We start from the raw sequence: 15,233 nt of genomic DNA, 5'->3' as shown, positions 1-15,233 counted from the left end.
TATGACCAGCTTATAAGCGTATATAATGAAAAATTACAACAGCAGAAAAATGTATTCATGTCATATCTCTAATTCAGCAAAGTATTAATCACACTGATGTTCAGCAGTGTGTTTAAATACATGCTTAAGTACTTTACTAAGTACTAACTGTAAACATCTCTATACGAGTGTGCATTATCATAGGACAGAGATTATCTATCTACCATCTCCAGAAGACTAATATTGTTTTAAGAGCTGTGGCAGACAGGAATATAGAGCTGTGTCCACAGCCCAGCCTTCCTGGCCAGTCCCCGTGCAGCCCTCATCTCTCAGCTGAAGGACCACTGATGTCTGCACAAGCTCATTTAAACTTCATTTTATTCAGCAGAATCACAGCTGCTGGGATCAGCTGTACATTTACTGGCTCCCAGTAACTTCAGTTTCAAGAAAGGAAGATATGTCCAGGGCAGAGGTGTCCCATATAAAGGTTTATATAGCGCTCAAGCCTCCAGCTTAGGTCTTGTTTCAGGGGCTTTCTGCACAAGGGCCAGTTTCACACAGCAGATTTCAAGCCACTGTTGTCCTGCCAGCTCATGGGCAGTCTCCAGCACACATGCAGGGAAGTAATCATTTAAAGCACTCAGAAGTTTGATTTTTCTTAACTGCAAAGATTTACAACAGCAATAAAGCCCTTCTCCTGGAGGAAAGATTCAGCTTCACCCAAACTGCTTCATTTTAACAGCCTGACTTCTCACAGAGGAAGGGCTGGCATGGAAAGGGTTTCCCCCCCGGTTAAACACCACTAGTGCCTTCCTGAAGGAACTGCGGCCACTTGAGGGCTTTCATTAGAAATTTTTAATATTAGAAAACAATTCATTGTGCTCAAAGAAAATAACTGGTTCCTTAGAGAAAAGTACTCTAGTTTTACGCAGGCACAAAACAGCAGTGTTCAACAAAAATGAAGATACATCTTTAAGTAACAGAATAATTTGTTTGAATAATGCTAAGCTTGCTGTTTCATGGGAAAACATTTTTATACAGAAAACTTATATTGATCTATCAGCTTGTATTGATTTTCACCAAAAAAAAAAATCCTTCAGGACTGACTATTTAGCTATATAACACCATGGTTATTTGCCTCTGCTTGTGAAGTCACTAATTACCTTTTTGCAGTATACAAAAAGCACTCCCCAGAGCTCTGAATTCCTCCTTGGCACTCATGAAGGCTCAGGTAGAAGACGATGCTCTGTGGGGTGCTGCTGGCAGTGAGGAAGGAGCAAGGTCCTGGGGTGCCCATGGGTGCTCCCGTGCCTGCTGTTAGGCTGGGACCCCACCACTGACACAGGTGCAGAAAGTCTCTTCCTCTTTCCAGAAACAGGGCTGTAAAGATAGCACCAAAGTACCGGAAGACTGATGAGCACACAATATTTCTGGGTACAAGGAAACCATTAAATGTGGAGGCATGATGTATTTAGTCCTTGGCTGGTTTCATGCTGCCCCAAGATGGGCAGATCCCAGAGCCACCTTCTAAGTCCCCAGCTGGAATTGCTCAGGATGGGTGCAAAAATAACATGCAAGTGAAAAAAGCACAAGCACAGGAGAGCCTGAGCTTCTAGAGGTAAGAGAAGTAAACTGTATGCACCAAATTCACACTGCTGAGTGAAATCCGTGGATGAAACATACTTGATGATTTGCGATCATCCTCTGGAGCCACCCAGAGACAGATACTAAAAAACTAGAAAGAAGTACTCGATTTGCCCATCTGTTGATTGTTTCTATATGCCTTCATAGCATGTTGTTTTCTGCCACCTATGGTTACAGCATCTATTAATTAAACTCAGGACCTGGACTGACTGGGACCTTAAAACAAAGAAGAACCTGGGAGTACACTAGTTACTGAGCTAAGTCAGTAACACAGAATTTCTTCAGATAAGCTATAACTTAACAATTTCAGTACTCACAGTTCTACCCTGGAAGCATCCCCTTGCAGAGCAACAATAACACTGCCCTTTGTCATGAGTCTAAATAAAGCCTGAGAGCCTAATTCTGATTATTTAAAAGGAAGTTGCAGCTGAGTTAAATTAGCAACATTGCTAACAATTTTATCTCTGATCTTGCACATTTAGTGTATTAAGACAAAGCTTTGCAATTCAACTGATTGTTTTTGAAATGGGAGGTTTTGATCTTACGGTTGAAAATTAAAAGTAAATTGAAAGTAAATTGAAGGGGTATCAAGCATCTGTAGTGTCCTGCATTTAGTGGTCTGGGCTGTAATTTTTGAAAATGTTTTGAGTTATCAGCACTTGTACCATAGAGTAAAGAGCAAATAATTAAGCCCACAAGATTTGTAATGTGATTTGGAGAAAAAAAAAAAAAATGCAAGAATGTGTATTAATCATGTTTATCAAAACTGTATACACCCTAGGTACTGCCATAGGAAAAAAAATGTATTTTGAACCTCCAGTGACATTGATCTCAGCAAGAGTCCCAAATGGGCTTTTGTAATTGCTCAGATTTTTTGTAATTGTTTCTTGGGATATGTTAGTCAGTGTAAAATTCCAGTGGTTTTGCGTGGTACAAATGCTGTACACTGGCATGAGGAATGCTGTAAACTGGCTGATTTCACTAGCTCGTTTTCACAGTATTTGCTATTACTGCTTGTTTGTTATCTGTGGATTTTTTCTGAGTCTAAATCCTTTGTAATATTATTGCTGTCAAAGGATTGCAGGAGATCCATCTCACCTACTATTTTTCTTCAAGGTAGCAGCCACCAGTTGAGCCACAATGCCTGTTAGTGGTCATGCTCCTAGGTAGTTACAAATGTAAGGTAAAATGTGCTCTTTTAAACAATCTAATCAGAGCTTTAAGGTAGTTTAAGCTAGTGTCTTTTTCTAATTGTTAGAGTCTAGAAGCAATTATTGCAGTTCAGCTGATAAGTGCTGACTTTCACAAGCATTGTGCTAATCCAAAGCAGTTGCACTGATCGTCTTGTTATACTCTGTAAGACGAATGAAAACCATTTGTATCAGTGGTAACCTAATTTTTGTAAAAATAATTATTTTAGCCAGATATGGACCAATGTCCATGTGAACATATAATCCCAAGTGCACAGTATTTGGGATTATATTCTTTTTTTAGTAATTCATGGGAGAACTGCAGGCTGCTCAGGGTCAGTCTGCTTTAACATCTGATAATGATGCGTGTGCATTTTGTCAGTGCTTTTGCAATGAATTAAAATAAAATAACTCAAGTGCACTTTTTTATTGTATTTCCTTTGTGGTTCTTCTTCTGCCCCATTTTTCATCTGTTTCATCTGTTCCTCTTTGTAAAAATCCAAATTCATCAGGGATGCAGCTTGAGTTGAGTTTTCACTTGCAGGGCATGTGGAAGAGAACATACTGTTGGACAGCACAAATCTTCTCATGCATGTATCCCAGGACACAGCTGAGGTGCAATCCTGCTCTTAAAGTGCTATGTGGGTGTACACATATGTGTGGCTCTTTCAAGATTGCTTTTGAGACCCTAGCATGGGACAGCACAGGGCCAGCTGTGCCAGGATGCAAAAGGCAAGTTATCCTATCAGTGGGATAAAGAGAAGAACTGAGGGTGTGCTTACCCCCAGCCCTACTGCAGCTCTGTGGTAGGGATCCCCAGCAGCTGCCCTCTGGTACATGTAGCCTTCCTCTGCTGAGTGGGAAGAGGAAGAAAAAGAGAAGACTGGCTTCAAAATAATTGTGGCGTTTTTGCTCATCTTCTCTTGACCATGTAGGAGAGGAGTCTGCAGGAACTTTCAGGGCTGGTGCTGGATGTGGGATCCAGGATACCTGCATTTTCAGTGCGTGCGCAAGAAAATACCATTCCTTTTCCACCTTCTTTATGGAACAGGCACACTTCAGCTTTTGAGTGCCTTAGCACAAATGTTCTTAAGGGAGGTGAGAGGATAGGTGTATTATGGCAATCCTTTGTGCAATCCAGTTTGGGATTAACCTGGAGGACAGGTCCATGTTTGATTGGAAAGGGGTGAGTTTTGTGTTCTTTTTCCCAGCAATTCAGCAGGTTACATTTTTTTTTATTTTTTATTTATTTATTTATTTATTTTGTCTCAGTCTCCTTTACAGCCTCTTTCTCCTTCCTTACTCTTATAATGAGGAAGCACTCTCTTTGTCAAAAGCAAGCATGTTGTTTTACGCGGCTTCCAGATCATTATTAAAAGAGAGAGAGAGGGAGAGAGATTTGGCGGTGTACTGGCAGGGAAGGGAACTGTGCCTGCTATATTTCACTGGGACTGGTGTGTGGAGTAGAAAAGCAGATGTGTGTGGACTGCCAGAGAAATCGCTGACTGATTCTCATGCAGTCTGGGTTCGGGGAGCTGAGACAAGACGAGGCAAAGCAGGTATGACTGATAACTGTGCCAAAGCCTGAGTGCTGCTGAGCACTCCCAGTGCCCATTGCAGCCAGTGGCAGTGGAGGGGCTCAGCATCTATCAGGATCGATGCGCAAAGCATTTGTTTTTTTTTTGTCTGTACTCCATTTGATTTCTTCCCTTTCACAATGAACACGAGGAACAAACAGAAGTTAACTGCTTGGGAGGAAGCTGGCTATGTCTTTTTTTGTGCTGTGTTTCACCTCTTTGTTTTTGGTTGGCTGTAAAACCTAAAGCCAAAATATGATGGAAATGCTTTCCCAGGGGGAGGGGGAAGGCGAGAACAGTGCACACCATCTAGTGGCTTAGCATACAACTGCCGGCCTGAAAGGAGGCAAGAAAGCAATGTGACAGGAGAAGGGCTCCAGCAACTCATGCCATGAACTAGGTAGGCACTTAGGTGGGTACCCAGAAAAGCTGGAGTCGCTGCAGGATACAGAAGGAGTCAGCTGCCTGTCAAACCAAGGGTGTATCACACACAAATGACATGAGCTGAGCACAGGTCGCTTGAAAAGAACATCAGAAAGCTGGTGACATCGAGCCCTCTGGAGTTAGGAAATGTGAGAATTAAGCAGTTTCTGCAACCTTAATTCAGCCTCTGTTTGCATAAGCATTAAGATACAATCTCTGCTAATAACACACTGTATTCTTGGTCATGTATCAGTGCACAGAAGGGACCGTGCTGAGTTTCTGCTCACAGTGTTTCTTCTATGTTGTTCAGCAAGTAGACCCAGTCTATCACATGCAACTAAAATCTTCTGAAGACAGATTTATTTATTTATTTTTTTTTCCCAAGGTTTCCTTCCCAGTGTTCACAACAACAGGGTCTGACTCCTTCACTGGCACTTGTTACTGTATTTTGGCATCATCCTCTTTGTATAGTCTGTCGCTGTTCCCATTTTGCAGATAAGGAACAGAGGTGCACTGACTTCCAATTCAAACGTATCCATTATTTTGGGGGCACATTTCAAGACCTCCTCAGACCTTGCTTTCCCAGTCGCCTCTCTCACCTACTTCACAGAGTGCCATAGCATATGAGACACAAGGATCAGACTCATGTAGTGGATATTCTCAGAAGAGGCGAAGCAGGTGTCTGTGGGAAAACTCCACTTAAGGGACTTGTCTAGCACTTCAGTAAGAATATGTGGCAATGGCAGGGTCATGGTCCCATCCCTTCAGAAGTGAAGCAGCATCTTCTAGTCAGAAGTCTTTTTCATCATTAGCTGGTGCATTCATAGGGCAGACCCATCGCTTGCACAGGGGCTGTGGTTATATGGTAGACAAAGCTGTTGCTGTTTCAAGTTTCTTTGCACTCAAACCCCATCCCGTGATCCTGTCTCCTCCATGTCAGTGCTAGAACTTGTTTGACTCCTGGGTGAGCCTGCTTAGGGCATTAAACCAAAATGAAAATATACACTCTTGTTTTCTGGGATATTTTTCTACCAGATTATTGCTTAGAAAGGGCTCACTGAGGGGCGCCAAGGAGAAACTGTGCTGACTTGAAGAAAGCCTTAGATTGACTGGGCTGTGAGAAGGGCAGGACCACAACAATGCTGGATGAGGTCCATTTGAAAGGTTTGGTATTGTGTGCTAAAGCTGTAGTTTCACATACTTCTGTCCTTCCCTTCTTCTCATGGCCTCACTCCTGCTCCATCGCTCCCTTGTCCAGTTCGTCAGGCCAGACAGGGAAGCTTATTGGCAAACAGATCTGGGTTAAACTCAATGCACCCTAATAAAACAATGTGGTTACCTGCTTGTCTACTGCTTAGCTGCATACATGCATTAACCATCATGAGGAGTGGTACAGTACGTGGGGTCTGGGTACAAGAGAGGACAGGAATATTTCTGCCTGGTGGCAGCTTCTGCAGGTCTCTGGTGTTTGTGGGACTGAGCCTTCAGCAAGATGGACAATTGGGAAGTATCACAGTTAGCTCCTAAAGGACTTTATCAGCATAAATAAAGAGGTACTGGAATAAATATGCACTGCAGCCTCTCATAATGGTAGTCTGTAACTTGACTGCTCCACATCTCCTCAGCATGCATATAGACCTGAAGGTGAAACTGCCTTTTCAGCGTATGCTGAGAAAAAGGTGCATCCTATAGACTGGTTTTGTAGATGTGCTGTACACATCTCTGATTTCTCATTTGAGGCTGTTACCAATGACAGTGGAGGCTATGTGCCCTGGGAACGAGAGAGTGCAAACAACACAAGTTTTCACCAAGAGTTGATGACAACAGAGGAGGGTCAGAAGTCCAGGATCAGTATCTGCAGCTGTGCTTGCAGATGTGCTTTCTCTTCTTTTTAGTCCTGGTCCCTTTTGCCACATCCCCTCCAACCTGATTTCTCCCTTCCCTTTCTGTTCTTTTCAGTTTCATTCATTTCTTGAGTTTCATCTGAGTCTCTGCCAGCACCTAGTCCAAGCCATGGTTACCAGCGAGTGAGTCCTGGTTTCATTCCTGCAGTCTCTGTGTCTCAGTCGTTGCTTCCCTTCACCGGACTAACTAAAATCATCATTTTATGAACAAGTTTGCAAAATGAGCTTCTTCAACAAGGAATGTAAGCCATTTGAGGATCCTTAGCTATGTATTTGTCAAGTATTTGTGATTAATCACAGCAAATGACTTTAATTTACTATACTGTGTGTGTCCAATCCTGCAGTCCCAGCATGGTCAGTGATTTAAATTAACCTAACCTTTTATCCTATTTGTCAACAGTCCATGACCACGCACCAGTGTGTGATTTGTGAATTATTGGAGATTCTATGTGAACATGGTTCAGTCCATGAATTTTGACACCACTTGATTTAAATAGCAGCTACTTGTGCTGTGATAGTCAGCCTTGGTATTTAATTTTAAGAAACCTTGTTTTGCTTGTTTCCTGACTGGAGGCTTTCTAAATCCATACAGAGTCTTTGAGGTGACAGAGCACAATTTCTGGAATGAATGCTTATATGCAATGAATTTTTCTAATCTTCATGATTAGGCATCACAACATGTTTTTATAGCAGTTTTTCTGAAAATGTTAAACAGTGCAGTTATTATAGAAAGCAAAATAAAGTTAATATAAATTTAGTCCAAATCTGTTCATGGATTTTTTCAGATATACATTCTCGTTTCATCTTCTCTTTTACAAAATAAGTGGACTTAGCCAATTTTATCTAAGTGAATTTGCGACCCACATCAAATTTCTTTCTCTGAATTATCCATGGGTCTGGCATTTTGCCATCCTTTGGACCCCATCTCGAGGGAGAGGTCTAGGAGAACAACATTTCTACCTGTTTTCTGTTGGAGAAAAGTCTTTCATGTTCTCTGAAGGTGGGCTGATTCCTGTATGTCATTCTGTATTAAATACAATTTAGAGTGGGCTCTTTTATCCATCCTGAGCAAGAAGAATATTAAAAATTATATTTATTTCTGACTGACGTGAAAAAGTATCAACAGTAAGACACTCATTTCCTGGTGTTTGAACCTGATTTTGAGGAGGAGGAGAATGTTAGGTTCTTCCAGGGCCTTTTTTTCTCATGGTGTGAGTAGGGATGTGCAGAATCAGAGGAAGATCTGTGCTTCAGCCCTTGCTCATACCGGGAGACTTCTGCTTAGGGGATATGTGTCAGGGTGCAGCAAGGGCTGGTGGCTCCATGAGGACAGGCCACAACATGAGCCCAAAGTCCACCCAGGAGACAAGGCTAAACATGGGACTGGAAACAGGCTACCGCGTACCTACACAGGCTCTATTCAGGACACAGGCTACCTACAGCATAGGTCTGAGGTCCATCCAGCAGACTGGAAGCAAAGACACTGACTGTGAGGCTCAGGTCAGATCTGGGTGCCCAGACCTGAGTTGAAGTGGGGCTCCTCAGCCCATGGGCAGCCATGGTGGTGGAGACCCCAGGCTGTTTAGGGACAGTAAGTCCAATTGGTGCCCTCAGCACCCTAACAGTATGTTGTCTGAGTGGTTGGCCCATTAAAAATGAACTCAGAGCATTCCTGTGGGCTGCTGGCAGGGATTCCTGAACTTTTTTAAGCAGCCTAGATACATCAACTTGAAGCTACGAAGATGTTTCCGCTTCTGCATACTGTGCTTGGGCATGCGGGAAGTTGAGAATTTCACACATTGCTTCAGATAACTGTAGGTATCTGACTTCCCAAAATTCCTAGCAGTGCTGTTCTGAAGATTTCAGTTTTAACAGAAAAAAGTTTTAACAGAAAAAAGATTTCAGTTTTAACAGTTTAGCAGAAAGAGGAACATGTAGGTTCTTCTAGAAAATGTGTTAATAGAAAGTAAGTGGAGAATAGGATAGGAGATACTGAGATAGAGAGAGAAAATTGTGAAAGATTTGACTTTTGGGGCAGTGGGGGCTGAGTAAGGTCTTGCTGCATGTAATGGGTTCCTTTAAAGACATAGGTCTACGAACAGCACTGACAGGACCCCCCTAGGAAAACACTAGGAGTGTTTGTGGTTGTTCTGAGCTCCTAACAACACCTTCAGAGGAAACTAGGAGAATGTATGTATCTCAAGGTCAGATAGAAATTGAGTCACAAACAGATGCAACTGGACACAAGCAGTTGGGCATTAAAGCTACCACTCCTGGTCAAGGTCTTTCTTCCTGTGGCACTGCTAGAAAAGTGAGTGCATGTCCTTGAGCAGCTATGTTGGAGGATCTGAAAGCTTCCACTGGGACAAAACAGTATTTCTTTCTGGAGCTTTCTGGAAACTCTGCTGTGGTTTTATCCCATTAGGGACTATTCATCATTTCCTCCATGAGGAGATTTTGTTGTGCGAAATGTCACACATGAATGTTTCATCATGAGACTATTACAATGTGACGAGATGTCATTCCCCAGTAATATATGTTGGGCTCTACTTCAGAGACCATAAATCCAGGCCTGAGTAAGTACACAGCATATTCTATTGGGGAACAACCGTCACTGAGGTAACATTGCATAACTCATCGTGGTGGACAAAAAGTGTCGTGTGATAAACAGCCTGCCGCCAGGCTGCCTGAGTCAGTGAGGGGACCTGGGTGGCCACGGCAGCCTTCAGCAGGTCGGTGCGTAAGTAGGGGATAACAAAGCAAGAGGAACCGCTCATGGTTCCTAAAACTGTCATTTTTAACGTTCCCGCAGGACTGTACGTTATATCCCACCGCTACACTTCATGACAAGTGTGGTGTATTGGTTTACGTGTGCCTCTCGGATGCCTCATCCTGCTGCAGGATGTACTTCATTCCGAGGGAGCAGAGGGGCACTGCCTCTGCACGTGTTTGGGAAATGCTGCACAGAGAGGAGTGGGTAAGGACTTTGGTACAGGAACAGTTACTAAGGTGGAAGTGCAGTATTTTCCTACTTTCTCCAGACGGTGTTGATGCAAGTAGGCAGCTTAACTTTATTATTCAAATGAAATACAAATATGTGCTTGCAGCTTTCAGAATATATGGATAAAACTTGCTGTTCCAAACAATCAAATATATGTGCTGCTGAAAACCCAGTAAACCTTTCTGTCATAGGGTGAATTTCACTCAGTGGAAGTAGGCGGGTCTGTGCCCAGAACTTGCATCCAGGTAACTTTAAAGCAATCTATTTTGTTGGGAGCTGTGCATGCCAGCTATTCAAGATGCTATGTTTGCCTGATGTGGTTCTTCAGTATGAATTTATGTGTCTTGTTTTAGATGCTTCCATAAGAAAAATTTAGACTATTAAAACCATTAAACTGAGAACCCCACTGAAGAAGCCTGGCTAGTGTTATTCCAAAGAAAATATCAAAATAACAACCTGAAATTTGAGTGAAAAATGCTTTCACTAATGTGGAATAACTTTATAATATGAAATATCTTTGTGAATATGAAATATAATTCACTGTGTTGAGAATGGTTCCAAGTATTCCCAACTACTCAGATAACATTTTCTTCGTGCTTATTTTATCTTGAAGTGAAGGTAGGTTTGAGAAGCATTTTACCTTTGCTTACTTGCAGCCTCAGTTGGAGTAGGGGCTGTATCCTAGATGGACTGACTTCTGCCCATCTTACCTATGATGGTTTGAATTCAGTTGGCGCAGAACTGTCATGGGTATGAAGAGGTTGTGAAGTGTCTAGCTGAACTTATTGAGCTCTCTGTGATATGGCTTGACCATAGGTATTCCTTCTAGTTACCCTAAAAGGTGACTTTGAGTCACAGTGCTTCCTCATCCTGATGATGTTAGGATTTCTGCTTTTGGTGGCTGGTGTTGGATTGTCCCAGGCTTCCTCCACTGCGTTAAGCTCAGACTCAGGATTGGCTCTGGTGTGTTACTGGAAGAAATACTTATAACTATTTGCTTGAATTAAGATGGCAGAGTGCAATTTGACCACAGGTGCATTAACAGAGGTATTTGCCATTTACTCTTGATTATTCTCCTCTTTTAATATTTTTTCATTATCTCTTGAGCAGAAAATACCAGTGGGTGAGACCTGATGCCTTAAAGTCGGTTCACTGAGGCTAGAATTTCATACTTATTGTGGTCAGTCTTTCCCCACAGTTATTAAATAACCAACAATTGAAGTGAGCAATTCTCAGAGGAATTCTAGCATTTATTTATATAACCCCCTTGGTGAGTAATAACAAGTAACATGCAGTAGTAAATGTATAGTCTTTGTGCAAATGATTTATGAACTGAAGACAAGGCAAACAATATCTGATACTCTGCTTACAACAAATAATTGGACAAACTGTACTCTGGCGATCATTTTGGGGAGATGGTTGGAAATGAAATGGCTCTGCCCTGAGCAAATCAGTCTCCCAAAGTGGGTTTGTAGGTGCCTTCTGTACTGGAATGAAACATCTTCTCATGTTACCCTGCCCGCTGCAGAGCTGTGGAAATACCGAGTTTTTAAGCAGTAGTAGTTGAATATTATGTTGCCAACAAGTTAGGCAGCTAATATTGTGGAAGGTCATTATTGTTTCCTTATATCTTCTGGTAATGACATCCTGGTCCTGGAAACACACTTCTCTTGTGTCATCTGCACAGGTCATTAGAGATGGTAAGCGTGACTTCTTGATGTGTGCTGAGTCTTGAAGGAGCTATACTCAGCTTTGCAGTAGTTTAGAAAGAGATTTCCTGGCTTTCATCACAGCACCTCCTGTATCCCAAGCAGCTGAACATTTGAGGGCAGTGAAAAATCTATGGATTTCTTTTTTTTAAAAAACTCTGAACAAAAGAATCAAATACAGTTTCTGAAAGGAGTTTCCAGCAGAGCAGGAGAATGGCTGTGGACCGTATCACAACTTTCAGATCTCCTGGGACCAGAGCTAATCCTTCTTTCTGTCTCAAGAAATGCTGTACTCTCTTCTTCCCTGCTAGTTAGTGTTACAGTGAGGATAGACGTGAGAAGGTGAATTGTAGGGAGACGAGGCAATCAGTGACCCCTTGGGTAATGTATGGAGAACAAGCAGATGCCATTTCCTAAATGTGCAATTGTTGGCAGAAACTAAATAAAAATGGATAAGGCAAACAGTGCACATTATTGTTTGTTAGCTAAGTGAGGTATGTCACTGAATTCACCATTCAGAAGTTGGAGGTGCCTTTGGAGCATCATTGCATCTGGCTGACCTCACAGCTGTTATGGCTGAGAGAGTTTTCTTTCGTGGCTCTAAGTTGTAGACTCTGTTTTTGAAAGTAGGTCCTGGGACATTATCTGGTGCCTTTTATTAACTAAGGTTTGGCGTATGCAAGGAGGTTTTGCCTGGAAGGCTATCCTTATGTGCAGAGTGCTGCTGTGAGAAGGGGGCTGGTGGGGACGGTGTCTTTTCTGGGACTGCTTGCACTTATTTCTACTCCTGGTTCAGGAACGCACAAGTTTGTCAACTGCAGGCCTCCAGCTTTGGAAGGTGCATGAGGAGCAGGGGCTTAGGAGAGGTGGTTTCTGCCTGCTCCTGCTAATCCATGTATATCTGTCTGTCTCAAGGTATTCTCTGGAGCCTGTCACCTTGGTGGCTAAGCGTGTTTCTCAGATGACCATGTTTTGTTTTTTTTTTAATCTTTTCCTCTGTTTAATAGTCTTCTCTTCTTCCTTTTAAATGGGTCTTGAATAAAGTTGAGAATTCTTGCACAGGGTTTTATAAACATGTGTTATTAAATTTTAAATCTGTTTTGAAAGTGCCTCTATCCTACTCCCTCCTAGTAAAGTGACCTTTTTAAATGGAGGGAAGTGGGTTTAGATGACAGTCATGATAAATGCGGTCATGTTCACTCAATAAAATAAGGCCCAGTGCATTTGAGGATAAATCAGTGAAATGTACAGCCCCACCTGTCTGTCTCCATCATTCATTTCCACTGTCACTTTCACAGTGGCTGATGGATCACAGTTGCTGTAAAATTAGACAGCCTTTAATCTCATTTCATCCTGATTAGCTTCTCCTTACCCTTTCCCTCTAACTCACTGACTGACACGCTAAAAACTCACACTGGGCTGTGTCTGAGCGTGGCGTACAAACTTCTCTTCAAATACCCTTTTTGCGGGGCAGGCAGGTGTTCCACTGGCTGGGAATCGAAAAATGAGAGGATGTGATTTTCACATGACTAAAGCAAAACAGCAGACAAAGGCTCATATAAAATTAATGGAAGCAGCAGTCTGGCCAGCCTGCATGGTGGGCCAGATTCTGCCTGTTACACCCTGGCAAGCCCAGGGAGTTTGTGAAGATTGTCACTAGGAGAAGCTGAATTTCACATGCTTATTGCCATGTCATTTTGACTGTAGCTGTGAAAAGGTAGATCCTGTACAGATGTGTGTTAATAGAGAATTATGACTTACAACAGAAGTTTTCAGGCACTTTCATTTTATAGCAGTCTTGTTCACTCCCATAGTTTTGATTGCTGTGTGTAATTCATGATTGTGAGGGACCCTGGAAATGATCAAGGGGAAAGGCTGTGCCATTGACGATTTCACCATTTCAATGCAGAAACTCCCTCCTAGGTGCTCACAGCATTGCTCTGTCCTCTCTGCTTTGCCCAGCTCCTTCCAACCCGTCGGCGGTAGGCAGATTCATGAGACTGAGAACAGAGTTTTGCCCAAAGCATTGTGAGAAACAGAGGTCATGATAAAGGTCTGCAGGATTTTCTTACAGTCACCCTTCATCTCAGGCCCAAATACTACCGTCCTGCCTTGGGCAAGCTTCCCTTTAGCTTCCCTGTGAGGTACAGATCATTTGGGCCCCATCCCATATCAGTGGGAACATTGCCATCAAGTTAAGTAGGAGCCGGGATTAAGCCCATAGTTTTTGAGGTTTAATTATCGTCGTAAGTGTGAGAGTCTTAGTGCATAGTTTATATGCATGGGAACAGCAGAAAAGCTTAAAATATAATTTCTTCCTCTGCTGGCCCTGTTTGTGTCAATATGGAAGATAAATAAAAGTATCTGCAAAAAATTGAGACACAACATGGGAAAAATATGCACGTGTGCTGTCTGCACACAGGTCTTTGATAAAAGCTGTCTCTTCAAATTGACTAAGGGAAGAGCCTGGCTGTGGGTGTAAGCACTGTCTTGGACCTGATTTGAAAATGTAATATAGCATTGGATTAGGTAAGAACTGAACATGCTGCAGACTGATCCTGGGGAACCTCTTCTTGAGAGGAAGGGTCCCAGAAGGCATCAAAGGAAGACAGCAGATTTCTTGTGGAAGACCCACATTTATTCTGTAGTCCAAGCTTCCACAAAATCAAGGCAAATTCAGTGTTCGAGAGAGATTTCAAGATGTGAAAATGTTTGAGATTAAAGACTGAGGGAAATGTTGCAAGGGAGCTAGTACGATAAAAATCTTCTTCATTCTTTCAACCCACTGTAGGAATATATACGTAGTGTAAATTCTTATGCACTGCCTAGTATAGGATTACTTCCCAGTTATGTAAAGTTTACCGGTAACAAATAACTGTAATTAATGAACTTCCACTGTACCTGGCTGCTCAATGTAAGAATTGCTTCACTTATGTGACTTGTAAGAGCACAGACTATGAAAATGATATTCGACCTTTACTAAAAACGAACCTTACTTATTCATCATTGCCTTGGCAAAAACTTCAGTAAGAAGCTTAAATGAGCCCACTTGATCTTTAAGAAAATGTGTCCTAAATAACAAAGCTATGCGTATTTCTTCTTATTATTATTTGCATATGCTATACTGCTCAACTGCATTCTGAGAAAAATAAAAGATAATAAAACAAATGAAATGAGAGATATATCACCCAAAATAATCCAAGTGTGAGATAGGCTGCCTTTTTTTTCTTTCTTTTTTTTTTTTTTTGGCATTGGCAAAAGAGCACAAAGTAAGAGCTGGCCCTGAGTCATATTGATTTCCCACTGCACTGGTTTCCTAAGTGCTCTGTTGATCCGTGTCAAGCAATAAGTTCCCTGCCTGTACATGCACATCACCTCCCCATTTGTCCTCACCTAGATTTAAGGTGCCCATATGATGAGCTGAACAAGGACATCATTTTTCCTACTGGTGTCATTGGCCAAAACTACTGTGTGTGGTATGATAACTAATGCTGTGTAAGTTTACATTTACCATACAACATCACAACGGTGCTGTATGGCACAGCACAACAGTAACTGCATACTCTGTATACAAAAGCCCTTGTTTTTGTGTTTTAATAGTTGCAGTGGAAAATGTAAATTAAAAAGAATAGATTATTGCAACTGTGGTTGGTCTATAGTAATCCCAACACCTCCCAAAAAAAGGATATTGCAAACCTAATGCCACACTTTTGATCTTTGTTAACAAAGGATTTCCTGATTAGATGAATAGAAAATGTGTGATTGTGCTGCTAATGACATTGTACAGGAAATTAAGCGTATACATT

At 42.0% G+C, this 15,233-nt stretch overlaps 1 protein-coding gene across 1 annotated transcript in view; it reads left to right on the top strand.

Moving 5' to 3' along the window:
* Nucleotides 1-15,233, top strand: part of KLHL14 (kelch like family member 14) — a 64,565-nt gene that overhangs the window by 29,387 nt on the left and 19,945 nt on the right.

Source organism: Oxyura jamaicensis, chromosome 2, assembly GCF_011077185.1.
Source record: "Oxyura jamaicensis isolate SHBP4307 breed ruddy duck chromosome 2, BPBGC_Ojam_1.0, whole genome shotgun sequence".
Taxonomy (NCBI): Eukaryota; Metazoa; Chordata; class Aves; order Anseriformes; family Anatidae; genus Oxyura; species Oxyura jamaicensis.
This window is presented reverse-complemented; position numbering and strand designations above follow the sequence as displayed.